Source organism: Lampetra fluviatilis, chromosome 51 (assembly GCF_964198595.1).
Source record: "Lampetra fluviatilis chromosome 51, kcLamFluv1.1, whole genome shotgun sequence".
NCBI lineage: Eukaryota > Metazoa > Chordata > Hyperoartia > Petromyzontiformes > Petromyzontidae > Lampetra > Lampetra fluviatilis.
Window position 1 is genome coordinate 2,883,163 of NC_136325.1, and position 13,442 is coordinate 2,896,604.

Here is a 13,442-nt window from a genome sequence, read left to right on the forward strand (position 1 = left end):
CTCGCACCGCCTCCCTCCATGCAGACGCCGAGAATTGGGCCATTGCGCGCCGCACGATTGCCAAACACCCAGCCACGTGGGCCACGTGACGTAGAAGCATCGGTAAACATGCAAAGGCGGCAAAGGGCGTGGGGTTGCGAGGATTGCGGTTCGTGAAGAAGCCCCGTTGGTATGGTGACAACGCCGTTTGCCGCGAAATCGGGATCCGCAAGGGACGCTGTGGTTAAAAAAAAAGAACTATCTGTGTAAGAGGACTGCACGACCTTTGAGTTCCCGTAAAGTATTTCATGTGGTTTTACTCACTGGGTTACCCGCACATCACTTGCAATTCGCAAATCTAGCTGTCGCCTGATGAAGCTAGTTGTAATTACTGGCGAAACGTCGTACTCAGATTGGAAATGTTGTGGATTTGCTCTCCAAAACACAGGTGTGCTGTACTAGTAACGAATTGGCATGTTCCGTTTACGTGACAAACCTTACTAATTGGCTGTGTCGGGTGGTGGCGGGTTTAACGACACATATATTTACACGATCTAACCCAAAATAACCTGTATTATGAATGCGCCCTATTGTTTTGCCAGATTTCGGAAGCTAATCTTGGGGTTGAGCCTGGGCATTGCTTGGAGCATAAACCATCACGCGAACTCCGGTCATCCTCGCAGTAGCAGCGGATTTTGGCTGGTCATCGAACAAAGACAGTCAATGCATCGCGCGCTTTAAGATGCGCTTCTGCGGCTGTCTGGAACGCTCTTCTGACATTAGGAAGCCACAGGAGCTATGCACTTTTAAATCTAGATTGAAAACTAATTTCTTTAGAACTCATTGTTGTGTTTAATTTGTTGTCCTTCTCCCGCACCTCCTATTAGAACGGTTGGCTACGTACGGTGCAAAAGAAGTTCAACACACACACATACATACCACAAGTGGTTTATAGCCTGTGGGATTACAAGGTGGACAGCAGAGGACAATGGAGCAAAATCTATCGTTGTACTGTATTTATATGTTCCCATGGTCTATGCTCGCTGCCATCACCAATCGGCACTATCGTGGTGAATTATGGGTAAAAATAAAAATCCACAGGACACGCACGGTATGGGGGACGCCATCATCCTTTCAGTGGATCGACACATGGGCTGTTACATCTACATGTGCATTAGTCACTGGTTATTTTATAAATGTATCAGAATGAGCAAGATTTATATTTATAGTAGAGATAATATTGTCTATGTAGCAATAGATAAATAATTAAGCAACGGATTAAACACTCGGTAAACGATGCATTGGCAAAACATCCCAACGCAACACCCTTCTGACGGAATGTTTTCAAACTCAGCGAGGCTTTCCTGGAAACATTCAACATAGCTGCGATTATTCTAAATCGCAACACCCACTTGTCAGTGAGACTATTTACCCACCGCGTGTCCCTTGGGAGGTCACAAAGCACGACTCCCGCAGCCCACGCGACCTTTTATTGCATCGAGCAAATAAACCCCGGCCGGTGCAGCGTAAAAGAGAAACTCAATTAGAATGTAAACTTTATAGTGGCCGAACGGGAACATGAAAGCGCATTGTGAACCTTTTGCTGCTCTGGTGATCTTTACTCCCCCAAATTCCAAGGTTCGTAATCACTTGAACCGTTGGGGTTTGTCTTAACCAACACACTATATAAGATAAGATGGAAACAGCAGGAGGAGGATTTCTCCACAACTGTCGCCTGATGATGTTGGTTGTAATTACTGCCGAAACGTCATGATACTCGAATTGTAAACGTTGTGGGTTTACTCTCCAATACACCGGTGTGCTGTACTAGTGTAATGCGAGCGTAAACGGGGTTCGCTGCTGGGCTCTGGCCCAATCATACGGCCCGGGGTATTGGGCGGCGGAGCCCAGTATGGGGGCATATGGGAGGGCCCGCCGTTCACCTCGGGTCCAATCGGAAGCGAGGTGAATGGGGGTGGAGCCAGCAGGGCGCTATGGGAAAGCCGGATCTGACGGTCCGGAAGGGGAGGAGACAGGATCACGTGGTAAAGGGGATATAGGTGGGAGCCCGGAAGGGCTCCGGGTCAGTTGTTGGAGTGAAGAAGCTGAACCACGTTGGGTGGCCGGAGGGGATCCGCGCCATCAGCCACGTGGCTGGAGGAGCTTCGGCACACCGTCGGCCAGCGGTGTGCGGAGTGGGGGAGCGGAAGGACTGACGAGGAAGCGCGTGTGGAGCGCGCGTGAGGAGACGCTGGTCCGCTGTCAGGACCAGCGGGGTGCGAGCAAGAAGCTAAATAAAAGAGCAACGGAGACCAGCAGTGTGTGACGAAGTCTTTTATTACACTAGTAACGAATTGGCATGTTTTCTTTACGTGACAAACCTTACTGATTCCCTGTGTCTGGTGGTGGCGGGTTTAATGACACATTTACACTTACGCGCTCTAACCCAAAAACCTCTATTGTGGACAATATTGTTGTCAGTATTGTCATTCGTGCTTTGGAGTTAATACCGCCTCTTTATGCATTGACGTAGGGTTGTTTACATGTTAGTGGTGCAACGGTTCAACTTTGTAATGTCTTGTTCACGCTCCCTCTAGTGGTAATTGTTTGGCCTTCTCTTCCACGCTGACCAAACGTCTCGGAAGTGGCTCGGGAGCATACACATTTTAATCCATTTATGATGCCGATGCGTGTGGTGTAACCAGAGCTTCATTTCAAGCCCAGTGTGTGCACGGTCAGCGACCCGGAACACCACATCCACAGTACTTCTCGCTCCACCAGCCCTTGGGGAGTGTACTCATTTCAAAACATTCAAAGTGGGACGGTGCATTCTGCAGTGTGGGTTTGCGTGGTCCTGCTGTTAGCTCTCTCAAATGTTTGTGGGGCGTACCCACGCATTGTCCGTCTATTTGTACGTATGTTGAGCTTCTTTTGCACCGTACGTAGCCAACCGTGCAAATCGGAGGTGCAGGGTGAAGGACCATAAACTGAACGCAAAAAAAGCAGTTATAAAGAAATTAGTTTTCAATCGAGATGATTTAAAAGTGCATAGCTCCAGTGGCTTCCTAATATCGGAAGGAAGAGCATTCCAGGTGGCCACAGAAGCACATTTGAAAGCGCGATGCAGTGACCATCTTTGTCCGATGGTCAGCCAAAAGCCGCTGCTGCGAGGGTGATCGGAGTTCGTGTGATGGTTTATGCTCCTTGACGAGATCATCAAGGTATTATGGTTCATTTGTGGCAAGCACTTTGTGCGTAATGAGTGAAAACTAATGGCCGACACCCGCTAGAAGCTTCTTTAGAGAATCAATTCTTTATGTTCACCATCATCAGCCACGATCTATACACTGCTGGATGAAGGCCACCCGAAGCCGTTGTGGTCTTGGCGATGCAACAATTCAGAGTTCCTTGCACCTGACGTCCTGTCGAGCATGAGCTCTCATCTGTTTACAATGTTTGTCAGAATAATTTTTTGTTCCCGCAATTTACACCACTACGCGAATAGTGTATAATGCAAGGGGTATAATTTGCACGACATAGGATGGAACGTGCAAATTTCACGTACATAACTGTATTCACTGCATTGCAGTACTGTCATGCAGTGTGTTGCAATAACCGGAGACAGAAGCAGGAAACCACAACCATATTCCTCACCACTCAGTTGACTGCTAACCGTATCAGTTGCGATAGTTTTGTTTCGGTCCCAAGCAAGGCTGGATTATGGACCGGGCCAGTGGGGCCAGTGCCCCGGGGCCTCGGACTGCCAGGGGGCCTCCAAGCCTCAGGCCGCTCACGGTGCGTGGCCCAAGGCTTCCGAAGGAAGTTGAACGCCAGGGCTCTCAGTGTGCACAGCGAAAGCTGACCACTCGGCCCCCATGGTGCTTATAGCGTGAGCTAATCACTAGTACCCCCTAGCGCTTACAATGTGAGGGCCCCCAGACCCCTTGGTGTTTAAAATGTGAGCTGACCACTACCGCCTCCCAGACCGCTCTGCGCTTACAATGTGAGGGCCCCCAGAACCCTTGGTATTTAAAACGTAAGCTGACCATTAGGTTCCCTGGGCCCCTCAGCGCTTACAGTGTTAGGGCCCTCAGGCCCCTCGGTGCTTAAAGCCTGAGCTGACCACTAGGGCCCCCAGGCCCTGCAGTGCTTACAAGGTGAGGCCCCTCGGTGCTTAAAGCATGAGCGACCACTAGGGCCCCTGGGTGTTTACAGTGCGAGTTGACCACTAGAGCCTCCAGGCCCCTCGGTGCCTACATCGAGCGTAACACCTGGGCCCCTTGGTACATACAGTGCATGTGTAGTGGGTTGAATAACTAGAAGGCTTCTCTTGAGGCAACACAGTTTTTAGTTAACAATTAGCACTTAACACAGAGAGATAACGGCCCCTCACACCCGGTACACTATGGAGGTTACTCTCCAGACTGCTACGCCTCACTGGCTAATCTACAAGTCCTCCGTGAGTGAAGCTTGAGTCTTCACTGGTATACAAGCTGGAGCCGACCCTTGCCAGGGGTACGGCTCTGCCCTCTAGCTCTTCAGTCTTCAGGAGGCTTCTTGTCTTCAGCTGGAGGACGACTGCCGGGATCGTCCAGAGGTCCGGCTTTTATACAGAGCCGTGGCTCGCTCCTCCCCGGCCATGCCTTCCTTCTCGAACCTTCGAGAAGCATCTGGAGATGATGTCATCCCCCAGCACCTCTCCTGGGGTCAGGGGTCTGCCCCTTTTACATACTGTTCCATAGGGTAACCGTTGGACCCTATGGCGCAGGGACTCTCAGCACTGGGCTCAGTCCATCTGTTGCCCCCTATTGGCATGAGGCCGGTATTGCCGGCAACCGCATGGGAACGGCGCATATTGGCCCAATAACACCATTACATCACCCCCCCCCCCCCCTATTCGTAGCACTCAGCCGTCCTGGCAGCCATCAATTACCTTAATAAAGTGTTATAACAACACAAATCGAACCGTGTGTGCCTCGTTAATAACAGCGAACAAAAACACAACAGCAACCCCTAAATAAATACCCCAATCCACCTGTACAAATACACACTATGTACACAAATATACAATCGCGAACGGCTATACCCCCCATCCCTGCCACAACACACCAATCATGGCGAAACGACGTGCGCGACCCACAGTAAATAACAGGCGACATCCACCAACCGCGGCGATCCGGCGGGAGTTAAGGTAAGTGGTCGGCGCAGTGCGCGTGTAGGTGCATTGGGCATTAAAAGTCATGAAAAGTGCTCTGTTTTTGGCGCGCGTCCGTGTCGCTGGTCCGTCGTAAGGAACGGGGTGGATCGGCTTGGGGGTGGATGCGACCGGCTCCTGCGCAGGTACAGTAGGCAGTCCGGTTGCGTGGTCGCCGGCAGGGGTGGGCAGCGTGTACGGGGCCGGAGCCTTAAGGACCTTCATGATAGTGAGCGACCCTGCATCAACCTACGTGGCCGTGAGTCAGAGCCATTCCCTCTACACTTTGGGGTGCAACAGGGATGTCCTCTGGTTCCCACATTATTTTAGATATATTTGGACCACGTCGTTCGTGAAGCCTTCAATGGCTGTACGGGAAGAATTCCCATCTGCTACAGATACAATGGAAGGCTGATCGATGCCCGGGTGCGGTCGAGGGATGGCTCCCTATTGCTCAACCACGTTATGTATGCCGATGATCTGGTAATTGCTGCTTACTCAGAGTAGAAGTAGGAGGTGCTGCTGCTCAACCTGGAGCTTGCCACCAAGAGGTGGGGCCTTACCATCAGCCCCACCAAAACTAAGCACCTGCCTGGGTATTTTGTACCATCGGGCACTCCACTCCCACAACTCCCAATCGGTGATAGGGCAGTTGTGGAGAGAGTGGAGAGTTTGCCATACCTTGGCAGTGTGCTCATGACCGGCTCCGGTTTAACATCAGAGGTCTCACTCCCAATCAGTCGAGCGGCATTATCTTTTCATCGGTTGCGTAACGCTGTTTGGAAGCTATCATTCTGCACGAAGTTTCAGGTCTTCTCGGCCACGGTCATTTCCTCCCTTCTCTACGCTTGCGAAACGTGGATCCCCCTAATGGAACATCTTCGCCGGTTAGAAACATTTAGGCTGGCCTGCCTATGATCCATCCTGGGTTTAAACCACGCTGGATTGTGTGTGGAGCTCACAAATCCTTGAAATATGTGGACAAAGTCCCATCGGTGACCTCCTCCAGCAGCCAAGGCTGCGCTGGCTGGGTCATGTAGCCCGCATGCCCAGTCACCGCATGCCCAAACAGCTTTTGTTCGGCCGGATCGAGGGGGTAAAACGGGCGCGGCATGGGCTGGAGAATAGATGTAGTGATGTGGTACAGGAGGACGTGGAGCTGAGTGGACTTGCCGATGACTGCTTCCAGCGGTGTCATGATCGGCCTCTGTGGAGGAGGCAGTTGGAGGCAGTCGCCCTCCAACAGCAACGGAGGGCGGTGAAGCGATGCTCACAGCAACGAGTGGAGCGCCGGGTGGCTAAAGCACAGCAAATAGGGGGCACAGGTGGTGCATCAGCCAGTCGTCTCAGTCAGTCGACCTGTGGCACCTGGGTCTGCCCCGTGACCTCCTGCCAGCGGGCGTTCAACACTTCACATGGCCTCAAGGTGCACATAGCCTGGCACAAGCGTTGTGGTGACGTCACCGCCACTTAGTAGCGGTTGTTGTTGTTCAGTCTATGTATGTATGTGTGAGTTGATATGTGTGTGTAAGTCTATGTGTGTGTGTGAGTGGATTTGTGTGTGTAACTACATGTGTGTCTAAAGTTGATGTCTGTGTGTGAGTCCATATGTGTATGTGTGCGTGTAAGTCCATGTGTTTCTATGTGTGTGGGTCGATGTCTGTGTGTAAGACCATGTGTGTGTCTGCCTTTTTCGCCCGGGCAACGCCGGGTACTTACCGCTAGTCTAACCTATAAAAGTAATTTTTTGTCTGTCCGTCTGTCTGCGCACGTGCGCCTGCGAGGGATTTGGCTCTCGAACCGTGGGGTTTATGGCAAATTTGTTTTGGCAGGCAGCATGCCGTAAGCCCCATGGTGGGCAAGCGCAATGCTGTTTTCCCATCGGAAAACTTTAAAGTAGTTAAAATAGTGTTTTTGTGCGATTTATCTTCATTTATTTATTTCCCTGCCCCGCTCAAGCTGCTTGCCCCTGGAAACGCACGCGCGTCATCGGTGGAGGGTGGGGGGATTTCTCATTTGTGTTCAAAATGGAAAATAAGTAATATAAACAAAAACTTTTTTTCAAACACGCTTTCATGAAGTTTACTAGTAATGGAAGGACTCCACCACTCCAGGAAGTGGCCCCGAAGCTTGCCATAACGTAAGGGACCGTGGGCAATTACAGCCCACGTTAGTTGACCACCCAGGGAAGCCTCACGGCAGTTAAACTTTCAGTATTGGGATATTTGGCCAACATGACTTACATCGATTTTATTCATTTTGGAGTGACTGGCAGCGTCACTACCGAATGTACACACACACGCACACGTGTGACGTCAATACGTGGGGGGAGCGTCACTACCCCAGGGGTCGACACACGCATGACATCATCCCGTCAGAAGGCGGGAATGACGTCAGGGCTGGTTGAGGACTCGGGAGGCCAGGGGGGTGAGGCTACAGGAGGTGGTGTGAGGCCATGGCACTCTGTGTGAACCTGGCTGGACACGTGACCGAAACCTGGTGGGGGCCGGGGGCCCGCGGGGCACTTTAGGGAGCACGTGGCCAGCCGAGGGGTTTCGGAGAGGGTTCTTGAGGCCGTGTCGCTCGGCCTCATGTGCCAGCGAGTCCGGCGGCCCGATCTTCCGCGCTCGTTCAAGGTGCCCCTGGCGGTGCCCGCGATCTTCTCGTGCTGCTGCCTCGGCATCGTCGAGTACTCCATCTACTTCTTCCCTGCCAACCTGGGCGTGGGTGCCCTCATCACGCTCAGCGGCGTGTCCATCTACGCCGCCTGCCTCATGGCCCGTGGCCGGCGCGCGTGGCCGGAGGGCGTCCGGCGCCGCGCCGAGTGGATCACTGAGGAGAGCTGCAGTTACTCATGGAGGTGGTACCATAGGAGGAGACCAACTACTGATCTCAACTGACCCAGGAGTAAAGCATCAGCACAAGATTTCAAATGAAACCGATAACCCCAACCGGTATTAGGAGGCAACTACTTCCACAGTCCTCACTTCTCCTACTGGGGAACATTTTTCTGCCAAGACACAAATCGCCACCACTTTTTGTGACAAGTCACAAGGAATGAGCATCCAATTGGATAAGCGAGCCAAAAGTCTTCCAAGTGACCTGACAATGAAGTGTTCCTTTTTACTATTCGTTGTCGGTGATGTGGGCGAATCTATTGTTACAGTTTGGCCAGTGGGATGCGTACAATTTGAAAATCTTCTCGCAGACCACTGTCTGTAAACAGGACACTACTTCAACTCGACCGAGTTGTGCAACAGATAACTTTGGCCGTTTCAAAACTTAACACTTTCAATAAATGCAATGGACATCTTCGCTTTTGTAAACCACTTGATTCGTACAATGCAATATTAAAACGTGTATTGGAAGCTATTTTTACGACTTGCTTGACTTGCATTCCACTGGGATTTTTACACAGCGTTGGTGTACGGTGCTTTTTCTGGAAAATTTTGCTGTTTTTTCCTGGATTTTTCTGTTTGCACATAGTCACTTTAAGATGTTTTCTCGATCATTTTTTTTGTTTGTTGCGGTTGCACCTGATTCAAGAGCCAAATGGCTCACAGGGCTATACCTAATAAATGAAACTGAAAACTGAAACTTCTCGAAGGGGAGGCCGATATAAGCGGCCTCATTTCTATGTTCGGGGCTGTTCGTGTCAAGACTGGAAGAGGCATCGAGAAGACAGAGAGAGAGAAGAGTCCAGCCTCCAGTCAGCGGACCAGCCTGTAGCCCGGCTGGCTGAGTCAAGCTAATGTATCCGTAGTCCGTATATAGAGAGTGGTGGCGTGTGTCAGTAAGAATAGGCTGGTGGTTACCACCCTATGTAATAGATGTTGTGTTAACAAATAAATAGTGTTGCCTCCCAAAAAGTGTGTGTGCCTAATTGAGCCCGTTACAATTTTATCTACAGGCAGGAAAACCCATGCAGTACAGAGTTGAGAACATACAGACTCCTCACGGAAGGGCGGCAGAGTTAAGAAATCGAATCGAGGCCCGTCTGCTTGTGAGGCGCCGCTGTGAGCACTGTGCATGTCCGCAGCCCTCAATTTAAGACCGCGTTGAGTAAAAATGCCACAACGGAAACTCTCAAAGCTCTTCGATGCTAAGTGACGGCTGCGCACTTGTGATGCATTTTAAATGGATTCCTGCGTGCATGACCGGATGCTCAGGAGGGTTATGCGGTGATTAGACGCATGGGACAGCAATTCTTGAGATCTTACTGTGGTTGCCAACCACAGGAAAACAGCATCCCGTGGGCACAAAGGTGGTAATCTCAGCCCACGCATCGGTGATTGTCCCGAAACAAAAATGCTAAACACTAAATTTCTGCTTTCCCTAAAGTCGGCCATACTCATCTCCGGGGTTAACAGCACACCTGGAGGGATGCGTGATGAGTCTAGAGATCTGTGCATTCTCCTGGGAGAGAATGTACCCAAACGTAACGTGACTACATCTACCAGGAATCACCAAAACTGTGACATTGCTGTTAAATACCCACTAACATCATGTGCAAGAGCAGGCCAATGTGCCAGTGACATAACGAAAACCTCAAAGTTGAACATTTTCTGCAGATAAATTCTCACAAACACAAAGAGCAGACCCTTTCCTTGCACAACGATGGTCATCCAGACACGCGCGTATGCTTCAAGAGATACCTCAAATGGCCCCCGATTGCGTTGATAAGGTTCTTCAAAATTGCTTTTAATTGACCAACATCCTGACATAATATGTCTACTGATAAATGTAACATGAATGTAAAAAAAAAAATCTCCCACTCCATATCAAGTTCGTTTCCACTAAAAGCCCCGCATCTGTACTCGCTATGCGGCCATATAAGTTGCTTCGCCAGTCATGGATATTCTTTCTAGGTGTTGTTACCGAACGTGGCAGGGCAGTCCAGCTTTTAGCTTCATCCGTGAGGAATTGCTCGAGACGTTCAGTTGTATTAGGTGAGAAAACGACGGTGCCATGTGTATACTACGTTGATCATCTTCATGTTGATAATGATCTGCCACGAGAAAAGTAATAATAATAACGATCAATTCGTTTATCGGTACAGCGCCCCTCCTATACGCCGGGGCGTCTCGGGGTGCTTTGCATCATAGCTCTCATCTCAACACATTTCAAAGGGCACCCCCCCCCCCACCAAACTGGCAGCTGTCCCTGTGCAGCACAAGGTGACTCAGCACCTGACCTGCATGCGAGGATTGTCTGCCAACCAACAGGGCGAGGTGGTGGTGGTGGTGGCTGTGGTTGTTTCGGTGGTGGGGGCGAGGGCGATGATTACTACGTACAATCCAAAATGTAGTTATTTTCTCATTTGGAGATTTTGTGCCGTCATCGCGGCACACAATGGCCCACTCGTCTTGAATGACAAACCTCTGGAATAAGTGGCAAAACGGGCACTGGAGCTGCGCCGTGTCACCATCCCCAGGACTAACGACCTCTTGCTAAAACCGCCCCGGCACTAACCGCTCAAGCCATGCATTGAGGGACGGTGCTCATTTCCCGCTTACAATGCTGAAACCGGTACAGGAAATTGCCCGTGGCGGGAGCGAGTCTCTCCGTAGGACGACCACTGTTGACGAACACCACAAAGTCCGCACTTGATTTGTTGACACCAGAGAGACGATGGGCCTGAGTCAACTACCAAACAAGGATTTTTTTTTTAACTCGCAGCATTCCGATCGTGAGCCGTGTGTCCTGCAGCTGAGCCAACCGGCCGCCTTGCCACGAGACTAATTCACTACGGATGTCGCCTCAAACTAACTAATCATCTTCCTGCATCACCACTCGCCCCATCTGCACTGCTGCGACACCCCACTTTCCGCCAGTTTAATCCTCCATTACAGCAATGGAGAGAGCTCCTGTGACTGACACCAGCAAGCAGTGGCCATCGTTATCACAGCGGCCATCGCCGCATCATTGGTGCCATCTGCTGAGCTTTAACATCCCCCAATTAGGTTGTGGTCCCATGGGGGTTGCGATGGATATGTGATCACGAATGTGGTTAAGTGCCCTTAACAGTTAATTGGTCCGGTGAACCAGCAATTATGATGTGTGCTTAGGAGACCGCTACACTAAATATCTGTCACCGTAACCTTCTGAAAAACAGCGATGGAATCCGACGAAAACAGCGATGGGATCTGGTGCGAAAGAAATTCAACATATATATACCTGCATGCAGATGTAGAGGCCCTGCTTTAGTGCAGAAGGCAAATGCTGTGCTTCCTCCCTGGCAGTAAACGCTGAAGCCCCCCCACCTCTCCCTCATCGAATCCCACCACCACCATCATCATCATCCCCTGCACATATCCTTTTCTCGCCTGGCTGCTGGCATGTTGAGTGGCCGAGCACTGGCCACGAGGGGCTCGGTAAATCAGTGCAGTGCATTAAAAATAAGTAATATTTTTAAAAACACGCTTTTATGAAATGTACTAGTACTAGAAGAACTTCACGACTGCAGGAAGTGGCCCCGAAGCTTGCCATAATGTAATGGACCGTGGCCAATTCCAGCCAACGTCAGTTGACCATGGACAATTAGACCCAAGCCGAAACATAAGATATACAAAATTATGTTAAAAAATATTTGTATTACATTTTTTATGATAGAATATAGTATTTGCATCAGTATGACATAAGTATACCAAGTTTGCAGTCGATACCACTTTGGGAAGTGGGTTAAAATTGAGTTACAATATTTGAGGATACAACAACGACAACGACAGACAGTGAGTTAAATGAAAGGGTGTAATAAAAATACACGCAACGCTGAGGTAAATTCATCAAAGTGTCGTCTCCCCCCCCCCCCACCCAATGTGTGCACTTACTATTACAGGGTCGGTAGATACTAATATTCTAGCGCTTAGATAGTATTACTGTAGATGGTGGGGGGGGGGGGGGTAGCAGCCCAGCCCCCAGCCTGGCAATGTGTCACCTGCTCCGGCTGGGCAATCTAGGCGAGGCCGCGGGCTCTGCACGGGACTAGGCCTTACCACGTCAATGGAAAGTATAATTTTATTGAATATTTCGCTAAGAACTCAGGTTCATTGTTACTATTATGAAACAAATAAGTTGACAAATATTACAATGATGTTTGTGTGCAGATAAGAACTCAGGTGCATTTTTTACTATTATGAAACAAATAAGTTGGCAGATATTACAATGATAATGTTTGTGTGCACAAAACAAAATTTTCATTATTAGGCTGCTAAATACTTCCTTTTTTAGCTGTGTTGTTATGACACTGAGACGGTGTACTGCCAGTCTGTGCTGTGACCTGCTGACTGCTGAGTAACTAACGTCAGTGCACTGGTACTCTATTATCTACACTGCTAATTTATCTTTTGGCCATTATGAGTGTATGCCAGTTTATAATATGTTGCCTGCTTCTTTACCTCACTGAGTGTACTGCCAGCCTTTCATGTCGACTGTATCCTGCTTTTTCAGCTGCTGACCGTATTGCCAACTTTTTATGTCGACTGTAGCAATGCTTATGTCATTGAGTCGGCGTACTGGTAGTCTATAATCTAGACTGTAGCCTGCTTCTCAACTTACCTGTGCGTACTGCTGCTCTTTAATGTAGACTTATTTCAGCTTATTTCTTCAATGCATTTCTATTGTTTCTATTGCTCACGTCACGATTTTTACTGATACGTAGTACTGCAATGCTGATTATTATGTTATACTGCTAAATACGTTGAACTTTCTTAGCTACAGCCCATTGCATTTCGTCTATCGTTTTGTTACATTCGTGGGAACATCACCCATTTATATTTTGCCATACCGCACCTTTACTTTTCACCAAAGTGGGGAGCACGCAGGGAGGTTCAATGCCCCAAATATTGTTGACCTTGCTTTCTTACTTATGGGTGAGGGACATTGTGAGAGAGAGATTGTTCTTCCATACCAAGAAAACACCATCCCACGATTTCCTGACACTAACAATAACACATTTTCCTGTCACAAGGCCAAGATGGATACCACGTCAAGATTCCTCCAATTACAAAGCTGCAGGACAAAGACATCCTCATGAAACTGTCTCCTCTAAAAAAACGTATATTCCTTCGTGATCATGGACAGAGGAGGAAACCGCATATTATGGCGTGTCAACCTCTTTCACCAGTATGTTGTCGATGAGTATGCCAACATTGAAAGTGAGCGCCTTCTTTACATTCAACTGAATCAAAACCGCCTGCGTGGGAACAGTATGCTCATCTCTGCGATGCCATCAATGCCGAAGGAGATGCAAACGGTCACAATGTGGCCT